We start from the raw sequence: 18420 nt of genomic DNA, 5'->3' as shown, positions 1-18420 counted from the left end.
AGACACTACTTGAGCAGATTTTAAGATCAAAATTACATTTTAAATTTGTTGAAATGTATTTACAATTTATATCTCTCAACTGATATAGAGATGTACATATATGCATATATCTTTTACAATTTTATTTTTCCAATCATAATCATCATCACTTCAAGTGATTGCACTCATCCGCAACATCCACAAAGTGAACTAGCATAATAATTTATCAGTCTTCTTTTCTAAGCAGCCTTCTTCAATGGCCAGGACGTGCCTCACCATGGGGCAACGCCTTGAAATATGCAATGCTTTAACTGCTTGTGGCAGGCAACAGTCATTCTGTCAGTCAATCAGAAGACCAAACAAATCGAAAGCTGTCGACAACACAGACACAAACCGCACACACCCACCCACCCACACATTCACACACACAAACGCACACTGAGTCAGGCAGAAAGCCGAGATAAGGGAAAAGAAAACATGGCAAAATCCTTAACCTCGTCCTTTTACCTCTTTTACTTGTTGCTGATAAGCAAGCTTGTGGGACCAGTCAAGCTACCTTTTAGGCCTGTCTAAAACGTTTTGAACCCCCTTTTTGGAAAAAAAAGAAACAGAGACCAAAATTTATAGCATTTGTTACATTTCGTGCAGATTTCAAACACATTTTAAATTGTGCCATAAAATCACTTAAGTATACACGTAGTCCTCTTCTTCTTTTTTACCACCATTTTCAGTTTTTCTCTTCTCCGCATATTTACGATTGCTGTTTACGTAACATCAGAACGAACATTTTCATACAGCAAAAAGCAGCAAGTCGTTTGCCGTAACCAAAAACCCATCAGAATACATTGCACATTTGCATGAACCATTGACGAAGAGCAAAACAGAGAAAGAGAGTGTGAGAGAGAGGAAAAGTTGGTAGGGAGGCAAAAAACCACAGCATATGTATAGGCGTTGAGGCCATAATCCTAGGAGAATACTGAACCACAAAAACAAAAAACACAACACCACGCACCACATTAAATTTGTTGTAAATTAAGATTGATACCGATGTGACCCATGGGCATTCGATATAGCAAGTTTTTGGTTTTACTTACTTTGCTTTTCTATTCGAAATTACGTTCTTGTAGATTAACATTAACTGCAAAGAGACAAGAGGCAACATAATCATTAGTAAAAATGTATTATACACACTTAAAGTTCAGTTTATTTACTGTAACTAAAGTAAAATAGAAATTTATGATTATTACGGTCTAACGCCATCTGTAAGAATTAATGAAAGTTAAAGAAAAAGACGACAGAGGGAGCAAAGTATAAATAATCTTCTTAAGATTGGAATAACCCAAAAACAAATGAACCCCTAAATATTTGAATGCACAAGACCAAAAATACGTAAATCATAACGTGAATTAACGACTTTTTCGACTCATTGCAGATGATTTTCCTTCTTTTGAGAAAGTCCTGAATTTATGCTAAACAGCAGTAAAATATAGAATAATCCGGTAAAGATGACGAAATCTTTTCCATTATAGGCCAAAAACTAACTTGGTCATCTAAAATAATAGTACAGGGTCACTCTCAATTTAATAACTTAATCCTACTTATTGCCCTACAAGTTTAGTAACATCTTAATGACCTTGACAATTTTAAGCTAGTATTACTCATATATCAATAATATTTTCCATAATAATCTTCAGCACGATTAAAGTTAGCCTGGTCCCTTGGGTTTTTATGCATTTAAAATTAACTTTATTTTTAATTTTCCCTTCACTTGATATCCTTGATTAATATTTTACCGTTGGCAAACATTGAAAAGCGGCCATCAATTTTCCACATTGCCCGAATTCGGATAACAGTTTCTGTCGGCCAACTTGTTTGCTTTATTTGGTCAAACAAATGTATACAAAATAAACTGAAACAGCTGCCAGCCTCCAAAAAAATGTTCAAACAATTTGTTGCAACGAACTTGAAACTTGCAATTGGAGCTTCTCAGGTTTTTTCCCCCATTTTTTTCAAGTAGCAACTAACTAATAATGATTGGCGATTCAGACCCCCAGTGTTTAATCAAGTGTGAAATCTTTAATCAAGTCAGCTCAAAGCTTGGCTGAATGAATTCCCAGCTGCTGCCTTGGCTGTTGGCATCGGCTCAATTCCCAAATCCCAAATCGCAGAATCAACAACCAATGCAACGCAGCTGTTTTTACCTGGTTTGACCTTTTTTTTGGCTTGTTTTGAGCTGCCAGTTGTATGTGTAGTTTTTTTTGTCTTTTACCCCATCTCGAGCCCTCCCACGCTTCAGTCTGTCAATTAAAAAGCCGTAGTCTGGCCCAGGCCCTGAACTGCACGATTTGCTGCCAGTTGCCGATTGTCAGTGAGGCCAACGAAACGAAAAATGCGATACACCAGTTGAGAGAAACGACTTAAAGATACCCTAATCTCAATGGGAATGTATCCCTGAATCAATAAGATGCACTTCTATGACCTTCTTCAAGATATTCGACAAGTCTCTCGTATATCTATTCGTAAATCACATTCGTTTGCGAACTTAAATAACACTTGGATTATTTTTAGCTAGGCTTTAACTAATCAACTAAGGGTAAATACCCTTTTAGTGAGCCCTTTTTGCAGGGTATTCCAAGTGGAAATCGAAACATTTTGCCTTATTTTTCGAGTGCGAATTAAGTGAATTAACTGTAAATGCTATTGGAAATTAACGTTAACAATATAGAGTGGAATTTTTTTTGGTTTATTTTGTTTTGTTTGTCGCTTAATCACAGACTTAAAATAGAAAGTGCATATCAATAGTGAAAAGGTTTTTTCATTTAACAATGCTATTTAGTCGATTTTAAATGGTTACGACTTATTGTTCATTTAAGGGTAAGAGAAACGAGAACTACGGAAATGATGCATGCCATCGAATCATCCAGGTTTGTGTTTTCTATATCCATTCAAATGCATTTAAAAATATTATTTTTTTCAACAAACCTTTTGCTTGTCAAAATACAATTTAATAATTCGTTAAGACCAATTGTAAGAGACTATGAAAATTTAAATTAACTGAATTGAATAAGAAATAGCTGGTTAAATACTGTGTTGATGATTGCCAAGTTTATCTTACTTAAGCCAATGATAAAAATAAGAAAATGATGTTACCAAATATCACATAATCTTATAACTTCAATATGATTCAGTCAGTTCAGATTGGACAAAGCGAAAGCATATAGTTTTATCGACAAAAGATCTTTTATTAATAAGAATAACAAAATATGATTTGTATGAAGTAACCCGCTGGCTATTTATTTGGCCGTGTTTTGAAAGCCATAAGTCTAAGCGGGAAAACAGACAATTAATAAAACTCAAACGAGCGGTTTGGGGCGAAATCGTGATCTGGTCAGACCAACAACAAAATGGGTCAAATCTCAGTTACTCAAACGACGCTGCTGGTGATGGTTGATGATGATGATGATTAAGTTGATGATGATGATGAAGATGATGATGGTAAGGAAATGGAATTGTAAGTAAATGCAATATGGAAAATGGGGAAATGGTAAAATGCTAAATGTAAAAGTTCTCTCAGTTTCCATGCATACAAAAATAATAAAAATAAAAGAGAAAAACACACAGCCAGAAAAGAAATTGCATCTAAGAGAAAAGTTTTTAATCATATGCCGCCTTGGCATAGGAAAAAGTTCATTAATTTGCCGACAACTTTTTTTGTTTTTTTTTTTCTTCTGTTCTACCAGCACTTGACTTTGTTCGCGATATACTATAAATGCCATTAAAAATGCCTTACCAAAAGGGAAAAGAACAGGGAAAAAGGGTAAAACAACAGCAACAGCAAAAAGTCGTGCAACCATGAAAACCGAACGAGGCTAAAAAAAAGGAATATAAATAATAAAAAAAAATATATACCCAACCGAACTGCAGCCGTTGCACATTTTATGCAAATAGAAAAGCCATACTATATATAGAAAGAAACTTCGGTTTACCCTAAGCGTTAATAGAGACATGAGTACGAGGGGTTTGGCGGGCTGTGACCACGTGACCGCGCACTTGGTCAGCCTTCATCTGCTCACATCATCTTGAAGCTCTCCAGCCCCCTCTTGGCCGACGAATGCTTGACTTTGGTGTCCTTTGGCCACTGTTTCACCAGAGGTTTCAGGGATGCCAAATAATATGCATATTTCCTCTTTGGCCCTGAAATGATTTCGATGTCACAGTATGTGTTAGATGGTTTTTAATATGCTCTGCTCTGCTTGAACATTTTGCGGTTTTTCATCTTCGTTTTCGTGTGGTTAAAATTGATTTTTCATATTTAATGCAAAAAGGCATTACGCGAGAACAGGGCTTGGACCATGGCGAAAGAGGGAAAGCATTTTAACTTGTATGCAACATGCAAAGCGAGGGTTTAGTTGGAAATTTCCCAATACCTGTTCTGCACTTACTTGGAAGATGGTTGAATAAAAGAACTGAAAGCCCTGAAAATTTCGAGTTCAGATCTTTCATAAGATAGTTATGAAAAAACTAATTAAACTTAGCTTTATGTAAGTTAGTGAAAATCTTTTCTAATCATTTTAAATCAATAAACACTATGTAATTGTTTTTCTTTTCATAAAACTCTTTAACTGAACCTCGTTTTGTCATCGGTATCTAGTTGCATATTGGCCTTTGGATATTTTCCCCTTCCATGTCTTCCTCTCCCTATCTCTCTGCACGAGTTGACTGTCTTTGATATCCGTTTTCCATTTTCCATATAATAATAATATGCAACAACCTCGTCCAACTCTTCTCTGATATATGCGACAATATAGTCATAGTCGTACTCGTAGTCATAGTCATTGACTTGTACATAAATAGATACACAAAGCTACAAGCTTGTATCTTTTTCATATACCAATATGGATGCTGCAGTTGTTATAGCTATAGATATTGTTTTTCTGTTTTTCGCTTCGCTTATGCAAATCGTTTACAAATATACGACTAACTTGGTCTCGTTTTTTTATGCATTTATGCGACAAGTTACGAGCATTGACTACAATGATGACTTTCTGAGTCTGACTTCGATTTCAATTTCAACTTCAACTCCAACTCTGACTCTGAGTCTGACAATGTGACGATGTGGTTGACTGAAAGCGTAACGCGCACGCGTTTGCATTTATGTGAATGTGGATATTTGGTTGTTGAGAAAGGGGGTGGTGGTAGGCCATTGAGTGCATTGCTCGCAAGTTAGTCAAGCAGTCAATCAAACATGGCCAACATCATTCAGACTCAGCCACATCATCATCATCATCGACATCATGCTCAGTTGCATTCGCACTTGAATTAAAGTTAATGTGTGCCTGAATCTTTGATGTTTCGCCAAGTCAACTCGTCAAACCACACAGTCAAGAATACAATACATTGCCGGGAATATGTATGTACGTACTCAAGATGATATCCTACCAAAACCAAGCAATCCGCAACCAAAAACCATAGAGCAAAACCTCAAAAAGCAATTCAATTGTTTGATTATCACTGAATAACCATCCTTTGTATCGTTCTTAACAACGGGTTGACTCTAAAGTTTTTTAAAGAAAATAACTATTTAACTATTTGAATTCCAACTAGTTTTCTATTTATTTATTAAACGAATAAAATTTTCAGTAGTTTTCAAAGTGTAGGATAATTATGTCAGATACTAGTTTGATATTTTGTGTTAATTCCTTCTAGGAACTTTTTAAACCACCCTCTAAGCCATTGAATCATATGGCTAGAGGCTTTTCCATTTACTCGCTCTTAGCCCTAACTGTTTCTGTCATGTACTCGAACGCATCTTCTGTTGTTGTACATAAAGATACACAAACACAAACGCATAAGCAAATCATTAAATACATATATATATCTTTATATACAATATATTGTATCTATATCTTGTATCGCATAGCGTCACTCATTGCACAGCTCGTAAAAAGCTCATTAAACAAAACGCTGTTGACAGACGAGCGACAGAGAGCGGCCTGGAGATGAGATAATAGCAAGAGGGGAACACTTTGACGTTTTTGGGGGGGATCAGCATCATTATGCAAAAATATCAGCTCGAATCTGACGAATGTAACTGTAAGTTTTATGTATTATGCGAGTGTGTGTGTGTGTGGCGTTTGTTTTGTTGATTTACAAACAACACTGTCAAAATAATTACAAATGCCGTGACATTGCGGCGACATGTAATTAACGTAAAATGCGCGTTCCGTGTGCTGCTTCTGGTATCTGGTAAGATACACAAAACCCACACAACGCACCAAGAAAAAAAGATACATGTATGTACATTACCAACTCAAACTGAGTGTACACAGGTGCTTAATGGGCCACTCCAAAAATGAGAAAAAAAAAAAGCGCTCACCCTCTTGCCTTATTTTATATGATACGGTGGACGACTAAATTTGATTAACCCAAATAAGCTGGCCCGGTTTTTCATGCCGCCGGCGTTGCCGCCTTTTGCTGACAGGCCGCAGCTGCCCTCTTTCTTTTTTCCATTTCCCACTTTTTTTTTCTCATCGTTGCGTTTTTTTTTTTTTTTTTCATCGCATCTTTATGTCATTTTCATTCATCATTTTATGAGCATTGGCTTTTTGCGGCACTGCTCTCTGTCATTTAATTGAACCGCCGCGGCGTCTCCTGATGGCTCGTGGTGTCTCGCTCGCTTGAGTGATCCATAAAGTTATTGGCTTTTGGATCAAGTGAAGCCATGAAAAGTTTCCTAATGCCATTTTGGCATAGGTAAGGAAGGCTCTGTTATCTCTATATAACAACATTTTATATCATCTCCACACTATATAGTTTTGCTAGCCATTTGGAAAAAACTTTACGATGCGGTCTGGCACTTTGCGGAATTAGTGAAGAGTGTAAATGCCGCAGATTTACAGGCTGAACTTGACTTTCATGGTTATAGTTAATAGTTAATGCATTAGATGCTGATTAATGTTAGATTGTGGTCAATTAAATACCCAAGATGCTCTGAAGGTCCATACAATTACTGAAAGATGAATTGCTTTTGTGAGTCAGTTACAATACCTCAAAAATGTATAGCAGTGACTTTAATTAGTATAGAACTATTTTGGTTTTAACAACAATTGCGTGTAACATATGTATGTACTATTGAAGATTGTGAGTTACTGATTGTACCGATCAAGGAATTGACCTTAACTAAACTTTCAATATAACTAAAAATATATACATAACTGTGCCAAATCTATCGTCAATTTTCACTAAATTGATGAATCGATCAAATTACTCGGAATGATTACCATCTGAGTCGGTGAAACATTTAGTATTTGCTTCTTCTCCTTATAAATCGTTAGATAGGATATCTAAATACTTAATATTGTTCTTTTATACATATATTAAGAACAACATTTCGTTGATGCCTTTAAATTTCAAGAATTATTTCCAGCAAACAACTAAAAACTTAAAAGGTTAAATATATGTAAAACTACAAGCATTTAATAATCTCTTTGTAAAATTTATGTTTAATTAATTTCCTTACATCAGAATGAGACTAGAATTAGAGTCAAAAAACCTCTTAAACACTTTGTTGAGATTTGTATATAAACCCACAAATTTGCAGCTAATTAATTAGCTACCTCGACAACCACATGAAATAATGATAGAAAAGTTAAAAAAAAAAAAAACAACTAAGAAATATACTGTAGGCATCACCTAGTCATACTAACATAAGTCCCACAGTGGATCCTCACACTACCAAGTTATCTCAGTTATCTACATTTATAAGATCCACACACATACATGTAACCATTTAGAATAAGCTAGCAATAAGATACTCAATAAATCAGTTCTTGTGCGACAATTGAAAAGTAAAGACGTGTACCACAATACATTTAACATTATTTATTCATTAATTAAGAAGATGAAGTTTCTGATTCATCGTTATGATATTTCGTTTTGACACTTTCAAATTTGAAGAAGAGCTCAGAAAAAGAATCAAGTCTGCATGCATGTATACGAATTTTACTTGAAATGTTTTTAATAATCTTTGCAAGAATAACCAATTTTTAATTCTGTAAAGATAAATTAACCATGGCTAATGGACTTTAAGCTCATGTTATCCTTATTTACATATGCACAAAGTATAAACTTTTAAATAACATTTCATTATTTTCATAACTAAAACGTATTCGTGTCCAACTAAAGGCATTCATAACTTTCAATGAAAAGTTATTGGATTTTCGGTTTTTTGTCTATAATTTATCTCTCACATTCATGAGAATTTTGGCCAACCAAGCTTCATAACTTCTTAGCCACTAAAGCCAAAAATGTTTAATTCCCATAGCCAAATTACTTACTCATGTGAGAGGCAAAAAAAAAAGGAACTATTTGATCTAGTTACAGTTTGCCTCCAGACCACGAAAACTTTCTGAAAAGTTTCACATACATAGACCACATTTAGAACACATACAAAATACGTACTTACATATATAAACATGTATTTACATATATATACTCGTAGTGAAATCAATCCTCTGCCACAATTATCAGAGCAATATTTAATACATTTTTGCATTTTATGTTATTTAGTAATCCATTTAATTCACTAAATTATTTGAGGGCAAATTCCCTGAACAGGTGAACAATCTAAATGAGTCTATTATTTGTGTGCACTTGAAACGTTCAACATTTAACATTCGCCATTCAATGCATTATTTTATGTTTATTGATCAAAAGACAAAACCAAGGGATGCATAAAGGGGGGGACAGTGGAAAAGGGCCTGGGTAGATGAAAGGGAATTGAAATGTGCCATACAAATAATTAAATGCTAGAGGGGTAAGCAATATCAGCCAAGCGCAAACAAACATAAACATAATTAGTGTGTGTGTGTGTGTGTGTTTGAGTGTGTGTATGTGAGAGGAATATGAGCTGCCTGCACAAATGCAGATACATTTGTATCTCTCTCTATGTATCTATGCATGCACATGTCGTTTGGCAGAGAACAGCAAAACCAAAAGCAACAGCAGCAACTGAAACAGACAACAAACAAAACAAAAATGCGATGGAAAAACAATTGTAACCGAACATTGTTGGCCATGTAGCCACGACAACTGGAAAACATGCCCGAAACACGGCATAATGCGACACAAAGTTCCGCTAGAATGCCCATGGCCCATTCTCAGTTTAACTTCAACGTTCCCAGTGCACCCAAAAAGCCCAAACCCAAGCCTAGGCCCAGGCCCAATCCCAGGCACAATCCCTCGCAATCCCAATGCAACGTGTGAGTTGCTGCTGTTGCACTTTTATCTCTTTTCCCTTCCTCTCTATCTCTATCTCTTGCTCTGTCTATCTAACTCGGAGGAGAAAGGTTCTCGAAGTTTAGTTTTTTTTGCTGTTGCTTGGGTAATTGTTTACCAGTTGCCAAACGAACAACAACAACTTTGAGAATGGCAACTTTTGGGCAAATGAACTGCAAGTGCAAGCAACTTCAACTTCACCTGAGAGTTAGTTGGACTCACGAGTTATTTTGAAATACGTGTGGCCAAGAGGGAGTCTATTAGCTGGCACAAAAATGGTCCAGAGGCAGCTATTGAAGCTGATATGCTGGCAAGTACTTGAATAAAGAGTAGAAGGCTTTAAAAATTTAATATTAAATGATTGTTATTTTGAATTAATTGTATCTAAATACTTTTAGACTGAGATCTGATTCAGACTTGTGTTACTACTAAGAAGAACTCTTCCACATTTCCATTAGGAACTTTTAAACATAATTGTGATGTTGACTACGTTATCTTTCTATCGAATTTCATCTTTAAAAAACTTAAAGGTAAATTTGACCTTATACTGAACGATTATTAAACACACAAACTAAATATTGATTATATGGTTTTTTTAATAAGAACTTTATAACAATTCGTATTCGTCAAAGAAAACTTGAATTCAATTTGATATATTGAACTCTTCACAGTGTAATTGGCTATTAACTAAAGTCATTCAATTTCTAAGTAAAAATGATCAGAAATACTCAAATTTTCTCAATTACTTAGAGTGGTTTCAGTATTACCAAAACGTTTCATAATTATTAACCATTTGGTAGGCAATTACTTGGATAATAAAGTAATCAGTATTAAGAATTAATAAACTTATTAATCGAAGTTTGTATTACAATTTGAATTATAAACTAATGCAAGCCTACCAATATACTTAGTATTGATATTTATTTTACTATGATTTTCTTAATAACACAGATTATTTAATTATAAATAAAGTGAAGCTTTTTGCGTCTCGTAACTTCATTTTAAATTTGCCTTTTGTTAAACTTTTGGATAACTTTTTATGGCTTACCCGCTTACATCCTTTTAAGGATTACTTAAACTCAATAGGATTTGATATATTTTTTGGCAATTCGTTAGTTTTAGGTAAGAAAGAGAAAATATTGAAACGATTTATGAGGCAATGAGAATATTATGTCGTTCTTTGCAAATACATTTCTCATAACTTTTAAGAAGTTCTACTTAAGCACCTAATAAGTCTTCCCATTTGTTCCGCTTTAGTGTATTGCATTATTCTTCTGAAGAAGTCATCCAAGCGTCGGTTCTGACAGAGCCAAAGAGTTTTGCCAAAATTGATAGCTAAACATTTTGTTGCGCTAACTAAACTTCCAGTCATCATCGTCGTCGTCGTCGTCACCATTCAGTCAGTCAGTCAGTTAGGCAGGCAGTCAGTCAAAGTGAATGAACCAGTTGAGGAGTAGGCAATCAAAGCGTGACAGAGTGCCAACTACATTAGGATGGAAAACTCTGTCTCTTGTCTCTGACCTCACGCTCCAATAAAGCTGAATATCATCCGGAGTAACTTTTTACCTCTATGCCTCAGGCCATATACCACCCCGTTGGCATCGTGCAAACTATCGTACCATTTGATAAATTTTTAAACAGCTCGCTCATTCATTCAATTTTTACAGACAGACATAAGTTAAGGAACGTGACAGGTACAAAGTACAAAATTTATTTAATGGACCAATGTGAAACCCTCACACATAATTTGTTATTAAAAAGGGTTAAATGCGCCATGTGAGATGAGTTTTTTTTTTCCTGTTGTTGTCTGTGTGTAAGTGGTGTATGTGAGTGTGCGTGTGTGGATGTAAGATGGTTAAATAATAAACAATAAGGTAAAACTTTTATTGCGAGTAGTCGAGCGGAAAGCAGCTAAGAAGAAAAAAAGGATATGCTTAAATATCAGCAAAAGTTTTAACGTTTTAACCGTACCTCACGTTAGTGAGAAAATACTAAACATAATTAAAAGAAGAGCAGCAAGTACCAACTGTCTGAACTATCAGTAATTCCAAAATAAGACTACTCCATTTAGCCAAATGAAAAACTGCGAAGAATAGGGAAAATATACAACAAAATTAAAGTAATATCCCAAAGACTAATAGTATATTTATGCAACTTCTTGTAATGATCTGCAATCACTGAAACTTCTTATTTCTGCAAGTTAAGCCAACTTAGGATAAGCTTGTCGTCGGCGAGCAGAACTCTTTGTTTAGGCATAAAACTCAGAAGGAAGAAACAACAAAATTAAATTAATGAAGCATAACAAGAATAAAGAAGCATAAGAACCAAAGAAAAACAAAAAAAAAAAAAACTTTCTCGTGCATTGTTAAATTTTTCTTTTTATTTGAGTTACAATTGAGTTGGACAGCAGGTGGGGTCCAGGGAGGGTGGCATGGTGAGAATGGTCCAAAAACCATTGGGATAAGGGTCTGTGGTTTGGACATCCCTTTTATGTGTTTGGCAATCTGTTGCTTTCAGACGCAAAACGTAAAATTTATAGCTTATCAATGTTTCGGACACGTGGACACGTGCACAGCATCAGGAACAAAAAAAAACAACAAAAAGGTCAATGTCTGGCATAAACAAAGCGAAATAACTTTGGCAAAAACAACAACAACAACAGCAGCAGCAGCAGCAAAATTCAATTAGCAGCTGTTCTGGCATCTAATGAGCTTTGGGCCATCCAGAAGCCTGCGACAGTGTGTGGCCATGACTTGAACGCTTAATTGCTAGCAATAGCAAAAATTACGCATACGCAGCGAATGCCAAAAAACACACACACAGACACACACAAAACACAAACAGGAAAGAAGAAAGGAAACTCCATTGTAGTATCGGCTATAAAATTTGATTTTTTGAGCCTTTGAAGCTGCGAAATAAATTTTAATTAAATTGCATGTCAAAATGAAACAGTTTTTTGTATTGTTTGTGTTCTTTCGTTATACATTTTAATAAATTCTTGGAGCTCTTGGCTTTTCAAAAAGGTTGCTATTCTGGCAAAAGCTTTTTACATTTCTGCTTTTCTACTTTCTTTTGGTCCTCGCGACAGATTGTTTGTCTTGCTAATTAAAGTTGCGTAAAAGCAAAAGGCTATGGTATTTGTATCTACCAGATACTTTGTGTAAATCAAAGCAGGTGGTAAAAGGAGTCTCGGCCAAAGACAAAAGACAACACAAACAGTTGGGGAGGCAAGCAGGCCAGGGGAATCGTGTGAGTGTAACAACTTGTAACACTTTAATAATGGTAATTGCTTCTGCAGATACAAAAACTTACTTTGTAGCCAAAAGGTTTTGGCTGGGCCTAATGGGGTTTGCCAGTGAAAATGAAATACATAATATACATACATATGTATATAGAGATGTTAATTCACTTTGGGATACTTAGACATTTGCACATTTATTCCATTACAAACTCGATGTCTGCCACATTTTAAGACCGCAAACTATGTGTGTGGCTACAGCTAAAGCATTTCAATTCAAATAAGACAGACCATCTGACATTTATGTATAAAAAGCCTTTAAGCAATCCACTTTATGCTCACTGCCATTGCCTTTTTAAAATATATACATACATATAAATATAAAAAAAGAGGAAAAAAAAATTTTTTTACTATAAATATCCACCAGAAAGTCAGGAAGCAACAATGTCACAGACAATTGTCAACTCAAAAATTACGTATACGCAGACATGGCTGTGGCTTAGTTTGTTGTCATGACTTTTTCTCTCCTGTTTATTTTTTACTTACTTTTCTCCTTTTCTTTTGGGTTTTGTTTCCTTGTACTTTCAATTTTTATTTTACTTTCATGCATTCATTTTTCACCATTTCATTGACATTTAGGTGAAAAGGCAAGCCAAACAAATATTCTGAATTGAGTTCAACCCTAGTCAAGTCACTTAATCAGGTGTTGGAATGTGTTTTATAATTGATAAGATGTGTTTGTGTCAACATGTGTGTGTGTGTGTGTTTGTACGCCTGTTGACTATAATTTAATGTAATGTAATTTACATTACGTGTGGCACGTAGACATTAATTAGCAAGGATTCATACAAGATACAGATAAGTGCATTAATTGATCTAGTTAATTAATGATTTCTTATTATTATATTGCTGTAATCTTATCAAAATCTTCGTTATTTTCTTTTAATTCTATTAAAATCTGAACTGAGCTTATTCTGAATGAAAGAGTATTTTAGGTTAGCATGGTTTGAAATCAACCAATTTAAAAGTTGCTTTATTTTAAGTACCTTCCATTTGCATTCAAGTGAATCGTTTGAAGTCTAAAGCAATTGTATAATTTTAAATGCATTTAATTCTTCTGTTGGTAACTAAACTCAATGCAAAAATGGAAAAAACAAACAAATAAACATTTTAAAAGAAAAATAAAGCTTAAAGGTGAAATAACCCATTTTTTTTGTTTGGATTTTAGGAGCCACATTTCAACAAGATACATATACGACCCAAAGTGGATTTCCTTCATACTGTTGAATATATTTTATACCCATCTGTTTGTGATTCTTCCTTATTCAATTACCCAAAGCAGTAATAAAATAATTTTAATAAATCAATTCTTTTGCGCAACCAAAGTTAGCAGACAAATGCTTTAGTTTGATTTCTAAGAATCTATTTGTATTCTTTGTTACGCCTACCAATTTGTTTCAGATTGTAATAATTATGTCTGTTTACACTAGAACCGAGTGAACTCAAAAATCGCTTCCTGGAATTTCTTTAAAACAATTCTCTCACCAAAAAGTTAATTAATATGATATATACATGTGAATATGTATAGGCTGTGTTGTTTATGCAACTGATCAATTGCATCCATTCCATTTCATCCAGGCTGTTACTCAGAAAGTGGTTCTTGGTTATCCTCATGGAATTTAAAATATTGTTTTTGTGTTTTGTACACAAAATCGCAAGTAAAGCTCTGCCACCAATTATTAATAAATGCTGTAAGGCCTAAGGCTTAATACGGGGCAAAAAATAAAACTTAAATCCTCTTTTATTCTGTGTCTGATAACAAATTAAGAATTATAGTAGATCGTATATAGAAATATAACCCAGATATAACTACATTTACTGCAACTGCATCTGATTTTATGGGACATTCCTTAAACTTATTAATAATTACCCACTATTATAAAAAAAAAGGTCAAATGATTAAAATTAGATTTTAAAAGAGCGACAAATTTTCAGAAAATAATCAAATACCTATTAAATGGATTTTTTTATGCTTAGATACATATGTTTTCATCTCGCAACGCTCAACAATTTAAACTAAAATAGCAGTTAAATAGGCAAAAATTCATTTAAAGCAGATTTGAATTTTGTTTGTTCAAAGATTAACATTTGTGATTATAGTTTATACAGCAAACAACACAACATTTAATAAGCTACATATTTTTTCTAGACTAAAACTTGTTTCACATTTGGCATATGAACAGCACCCCTCAAATCTTGCCTAATATGCAAATATGGCTATTAAAATTCTCATTATCTGCCAAATTAAATGAATGCCAGCAAGCAAATTTTGCACAATACAAATATTGTTTAATTTGATTGCATTAATTTTGAGCTCAATTGCCTAGAATTTGAACAAATGGTATTAAAAGAAGAAACTACATGACTGTGGCTTTTGGTTGGGATTCTAAAATTTAGTTCTTAAACCTTCCCACACACAAAAAGGGTCTATAGATTCTGTGAGTAACAACTTGACACTTGGCCATAAGGTTGCTCACTTCATGATGCAAACGTTCTATTACTCATGTCATGGTCTTTAGACGGTTTTTCACACCTTTTCATCTAATGCAAATATATATATAAGAGTTGTTACCTTCTAAGCGTTCAAGTTGTCAACTGAGTGGTAAGTCTTTTGCAATAGCTCAAATTAGCCATGCAATTTGTACTTAACTATTTTACAACGCTTGGACAGGGAGAGACTTTAGTGGTTGGAAGGTAAAGCTTTAGCTACTTGACTACTTGGCTGCTGGGCGTCTTAATGTCCGAAATAATAAAATGGCCAAGGATTTAAACGAGACGTGAACCGAGATGGCGACGTGAATGAAGATGGAGACCAAGGCGAAGACCAAGACCGACGACGATGAGACGTGGACGACGACAAGCGACAAGTTTATCACTTGTTAAGCCAAAGTTGCAGACATGCACAGATGCCTCTGTAAAAACAGAAAAGGAGCACCAACGTACCACAGACAGGGGCCAAGACGATGTGGAGTGACGGCCGCAGATGGGAAGCATAGATAACGTACTTCTCTTCCTATGCATGCGGTTGAGTTCAAAACTAAGTATAGATAGGTCGGCAAAGTCCAAGCCTAAGCTTGTGGTAATTTGCATAGAGGCCAAAATGTGCAGTGAAGTGAGTGGATTGGAGTGGAGTGGTTATGGATGGTTGGCAAAGAACTAGATAAAAGACACATGTATAGGAAGCTGATTCTTTTAACTTAAACTTTGTAATTAATTATGTTTGGTTTGGCCAAAATAAAATAAACAAACACAAAAATTTTACTACCTACTAAAATGGTTTCTTGTATTTTCAAATATGCAAATTTTGCTATTCAAGGCTATAAATTGCAAATTAAACATATATGCAAATATCTATGGCAAATGTTTTATCAAAAAACATTTTTACAACCAACTATTTCATTGAACTTGACAAAATAAATGCAAATTTGCTTATGTTTGAATTAAATTCTTGAAAAATTAATTACGAAATTTAAAAAAAAAGGCAAACCCTGTTAACGACATTAACTTTTTCCCCCAAACTTTACAAAGTAAAAAGTTGCATAGAAAAATCTTGCTAAAAAGTGAGGTAAAATTCTAGGAAAAAAGGCGCTTTGAGAAACAAAAAGAAAATTTTCTAAAAAAAATACACAAGACGACTTTTCTTATACCCTGTAAGGCGAAAGGCTGTCAACCTAAATTCTTAGAATTACTTAACGACCATAACAACATTTTATTAATTAATATAAATTATACTGATACTCAATATTTTACCATAACCGATCGATTTGTACTAGAACGTAATTGAAGATTGCTAAGTAATGCATATCTAACGACCAAGAAAACATTTAATAATATTAGAAAAGAAACTAACTAGTCAAAATAGAACTTTTTGTTATAATAAAGTCTCATTGGCGAATTCGGGGATGTAAAATCATGCAAATAAAGAAATCACTTTGTAAATTACAAACGAATACGATAATTGTCCTGGCCAACATTATTTTTAGAGAACACACGTGCAAGACATTTGAAAACTTCTAAACAAAGTTCAATTAGCTAATTTTTTGACTGTCTATTGGAATAAGCATATTTAAAGAAATTAAATTTTCCAATAATTTTTTTCTTATGTACATGTGTTACGTATTCATTAGTTGCAACTTTTGACAAATATTGATCAAATCTGATTTTACAGGTGCCTTATCAGGGCATAGCTAATTTTCAATTTTGGGCGGCACAGAATTTTAACAAAATTTAATCTTAAATTAAATAAAAACATTAAGAAAAGTGAATAAAAGTCAATCCATATACCTAGTTGCGCCCTTGTGCCTGATGGTGCATCTAAAATTGATTAAATTTACTTGCAAAATTCAAGGAATCCAGCAAGTATCCTATTTGTTTCTAACGCAATAGCTTACTTAACTAAATTCAAACTATCATCAAGGTAGAAGAGATGAAAACGAAACTGCTAGAGAACGTCAAGAAGAACACATTAATATTGAGAAAAAATAGAAAATATTTGAATTAGATGATTTGATGACACTGCCAGAGAAGTGGGACTGTACTACTTAAATAATTGTCAGTGTTCTTACCAACAGATCTGTTGATATTGGTCTAAACTAATTGACCATAGACTTAGCCAAGGCATAGACTCAGAATATATGTAAGTACATGTGGGCTTATATAGCTCTGGTGATATTGATGAAAACTCATAAGAAAAAGATCAAGTCTTGATCAATTTAGTACTAAAAGAAAATTATCACAATAATTTAATTTACATTCTCTCACAGAGCACTTTCAAATTCCATCAATTGCATTCTCATTAAGCGGTGAAATCGACTCTAATTAGAGTTCACACCTTAAATTGGTTTTTTTTTTTTTTTTTTGTTTGTGGGTCTAATCAAATCGAATGTAGTCAAACATTGGGTAACTAGGCGTATTTACTCACATGATTTTCTATTTTCTATTCACAAACTCCATTAGCATGCAGCTTGAGTGCAGCTTTAACTTCATTATGATGGTAGATAGACCCGTGTACTTGTTGCCACTTTTGAGATTTACTTTAACTGTTACACGCTCGTTCTATAAACAATATGGGGCACAATCTTTTATATGTATGTATGTATGTACATTCACTACACTTCAATGGAAATATTATACAATTTATTTTAAATTTTACATTCAATTATGACATGATGATGCCTTCTAATAATAATAAACCAATTATGCATCGGTATAATTTGTAGTGGTTAATTTTTTCCGTAATTTTCTTTTTTTTTTTTGGTTTTGTTTTTTACACATTTACACAATTTTGCATTTCTGTTTAATGGAGCGTATTGGAGGTTTGTTTTACATTACTATTTTTATTATTATCAATATTATTTTTGAAAGAAGTCAGGCAGCCGTTAAAAACGTAGTCGGTAGCAGTAAATAACATTGAGCAAAGCGGCTAAGCGACCGAGCGAAATAGACAACCCGCAACAAAAGCGCAAAGCCAAAGCCAAAAGTAAAATCATTTAACATTTCTCCGCTCATTACGAACGAGAGTCGCGCTTACAAATTTCCCGCACACAAACGAAAATCCGCAACACACCTGCTCACATCAAAAAACATAACAGTACTAAACAGAAATATTCGCCGCGAATTCAAACGCAACAACACCCACAACAGCAGAATTCGCCCGAGCCGTTAAGTTTTGCCCCTTCGCCGTAACTTTTTGCCCATTCGCCGTTTGTGACTAACAAAATGCCTCGTTTCGTAGCTAGCCTCTGTGGAATTAACAGAGTGCTGCATGTTAACTAACAGAGGGCTCACTGTGTGTGTGTGTGTGGGGTGGGCAAGCTGTTGCTGTACACTTAGCGATAAGTTCACAAATTGAAAGCTCTACAAGTGGG

At 34.3% G+C, this 18420-nt stretch overlaps 1 protein-coding gene across 1 annotated transcript in view; it reads right to left on the bottom strand.

The window, feature by feature from the left end:
• Positions 1 to 18119, bottom strand: part of LOC137580898 (uncharacterized) — a 59622-nt gene extending 41503 nt beyond the window's left edge. Inside the window, exons 1-2 of the mRNA XM_068295042.1 lie at positions 17475 to 18119; positions 1074 to 1117 (exon numbers count right to left, since the gene is read on the bottom strand). The gene's annotated coding sequence lies outside the window, so the exon portion shown is untranslated. The remainder of the gene's footprint in view (positions 1 to 1073; positions 1118 to 17474) is intronic.
• Between the last annotated feature and the right edge of the window lie 301 nt (positions 18120 to 18420).

Source organism: Drosophila tropicalis, unplaced genomic scaffold, assembly GCF_018151085.1.
Source record: "Drosophila tropicalis isolate 14030-0801.00 unplaced genomic scaffold, ASM1815108v1 contig_845, whole genome shotgun sequence".
Taxonomy (NCBI): Eukaryota; Metazoa; Arthropoda; class Insecta; order Diptera; family Drosophilidae; genus Drosophila; species Drosophila tropicalis.
Note: the sequence above shows the minus strand (reverse complement) of the source record. Positions and strands in the feature narration are given on the sequence as shown.